This window comes from Gossypium hirsutum, chromosome D02 (assembly GCF_007990345.1).
Source record: "Gossypium hirsutum isolate 1008001.06 chromosome D02, Gossypium_hirsutum_v2.1, whole genome shotgun sequence".
Taxonomy (NCBI): domain Eukaryota; kingdom Viridiplantae; phylum Streptophyta; class Magnoliopsida; order Malvales; family Malvaceae; genus Gossypium; species Gossypium hirsutum.
Window position 1 is genome coordinate 42,281,048 of NC_053438.1, and position 2,707 is coordinate 42,283,754.

General features: G+C 35.2%; 1 non-coding gene across 1 annotated transcript; it reads left to right on the top strand.

The window, feature by feature from the left end:
* The first annotated feature begins 1,143 nt into the window (after positions 1-1,143).
* Positions 1,144-1,250, top strand: LOC121214924 (small nucleolar RNA R71). The gene has a single exon (XR_005910662.1). It is a non-coding gene; the product is annotated as a small nucleolar RNA R71 (small nucleolar RNA).
* The last annotated feature ends 1,457 nt before the right edge of the window (positions 1,251-2,707 follow it).

A 2,707-nucleotide genomic window follows, 5' to 3' on the forward strand; every position in this document is an offset into this window, starting at 1 on the left:
TTCGACATTTATTCAAGTGCTTCAACCAATGGAATGTTGATATGAAGTTTCTTGAGTATGTCTAGAAACTTCTAAAATTGAACTTCCTTCTTCTACTTTTGAAGTCTCTGAGGGTAGGGTAGTGGAGGCTTCTTTACTGGAACTGGTTTATTCATCTTCTGTGGCAATTCTACATCTAATGAATTTGTTAGTTTATCAAAATTAAGTGGTTAAGAAGTTACCTTATCAGATTTGGCATATTCTGGTTCTAGTGTAACAAGAATTTCAACACTCGATGGAACTTCCTCTGAGTCTTGAGCATCAGTTGGCTCCTTTTAAACTTCGATTGTGTTGGGCTCTAATGTCTTTTCGCTCCTCAATTTCAACGCTTTACAATGTTCCTTCCCAGAATTCCTCAGATTCTCCGTATCACTAGGTAAAGCACCTTGTAGTCAGTTTCTGAGTTCAGTTGCAAGCTGGCTGATTTGGTTTTCCAAGTTTTTCAATGTAGCTGCTTGGCTTTTGATTAAGGCATCATTCTTGGCTATGTATGCCTTCAACAAGTTTTCTAAGCCATTGGATGGTTCAGCTTGAGGTTGTTTCTGAACTTATTAGGTAAAAATAGGTGGCTGGGTCGGTCTAGGTTGGGCATATGTGTTACTGGGTCCAACCCCTTAGTTACTCTAGGAGAAATTAGGGTGGTTTCGCCACGATGGGTTGTAGGAATTAGATTGTATTCCCTGCCTTCCTCGGTTTTGGTTCTAGTTACCCATGTAATAAATGGATTCTGGGTTCGATGGATATTCTTCGAACATATGTCTTTCCCCACAATAGACACAGGCTACATTTTCAAATTGGTGCGGTGGTTGTACTGCAAAACTATTAAACCCATTAGTAGTTAAATTTTTAAGCATTAAGGATATTAAGGATACTTGAGATGCGAGTGAAGTGAGAGCATCTACTTCATGTATTCCAGCAACTCGTCTTCCTGACGTTACTCGATTGGTTGGATATTGATAATTGTTACTGGAAATCCTCTCAATGATTCCATAAACCTCATTATAAGAATCAGAAAGGAGAGCACCATTAGCAGAAGCATCCACTACCATCCTCGTGTGGGCATTGAGACCGTTATAAAACATCTCAAGTTGGATGCAATATGGGATTCTGTGATGAGGGCATTTTTGTAATAATTCTTTGTACCTTTCTCGTGCCTCATACAAGGACTCATCATCCATTTGTTAGAAAGCAGTGATCTCATTCCTCAACTTAGCATTCTTGCTAATTAGAAAATACTTCATAAGGAATCTTTTTGCTAACTCTTGCCATATGGAAATTGAATTCGGGGGTAATGAGTTCAACCAGCCTCGAGATCTGTCCCTCAGCGAATATGGGAACAATTTTAATCGTAGCATATCTTCGGGTACTCAAGCTAACTTAAAATAATCACTCACCTCCATGAATAGTCTTAAGTGAAGATAAGGATCTTCGGTAGGCATTCCACTGAATTAGCCCATTATCTGAAGCATCTGGAACATGAATGGCTTCAGCTCGAATTGTTGTGCCTCAATTTTGGGTCCCCTAATACCCGAATTATGGTCATGAAACACTGGCACAACATACTGTCTTAAAGCTCTATCCATATCATCAGCAATAAGGATAGGATTTTGGGCAGTGTTTGCTCTATTTCCTTGATTCGGATTTTTGAAGTTCATCTCTTCGGTCCTTCTTTGACTTGCTTGTCTTCTCCGCTGTCGAAAAGCTCTTTCAATCTTAGGGTCTACGGGGAGTAAATCGATAATTTGATCAATACTCATAAACACTTGAAAAAAACACAGAAAAATTAATTAAGTTAAAATTCAATAGAAAAATAAACCAAAATGAAAAATTAACAAATTCACAATTAATGAATTTTTAAAATTGTCCCCCGGCAACGGCACCAAAAACTTGGAACGACGGGAATGTGCAAGTGTACACAATCGCAACAAGTAATAAAGTGACAAGTAAATGTAGAGTTATCGTACCCACAGAGACTGTGAAAAAAAAATATTTATGAATGCAATTTTAAAAACACTTTGGTGAAGAAAAATATTTTAACTAAGTAAAATAAATAAAAATAAAATAAAAGTTTCAATGCACGATTTCAAAAGATGATTTTACTCAAGATGACATAATTGTGCTAGATTAATTACATTTCTTAACTTAGAATTATTAAACTCATGTTTATGTTGTTACGAATAAATTCACGGTAACTCGGTAATTTCTAACTTATGAACATACTTACATACCAAAATCCATTTATCTCTTGACTATATCTCTATGTCAATTCAACTGAATAAACAAATTTTAATAAGAAAATATGTTAATACACATACATACTTATGAAATTAAAATAATCTCTTGTACATATCTGTATGTCAATTCAAACAATTAATTCAATCTCATAAGCACATAAAGGATTACGTGAGGTAACAATGTATTTCTACCTTCAAACAGTTTAACCACAATAATCTTGCAAGTTATGCAAGGCTAATGTATCGTTAGATACCGTTGCTAACTTAACCCTTAGCTACCTTAGATGATTAAACATGCACTAATTAAGTATCGTGTCAATTAATTACAATTTAAATCCATTTAAATAATTAATTCATTAGTTACCTTACAATTGTAATGCAAGAATAACTTAGTCATGGTTTTACTTAATCAAACATCTTACCGAGGCCTGTAA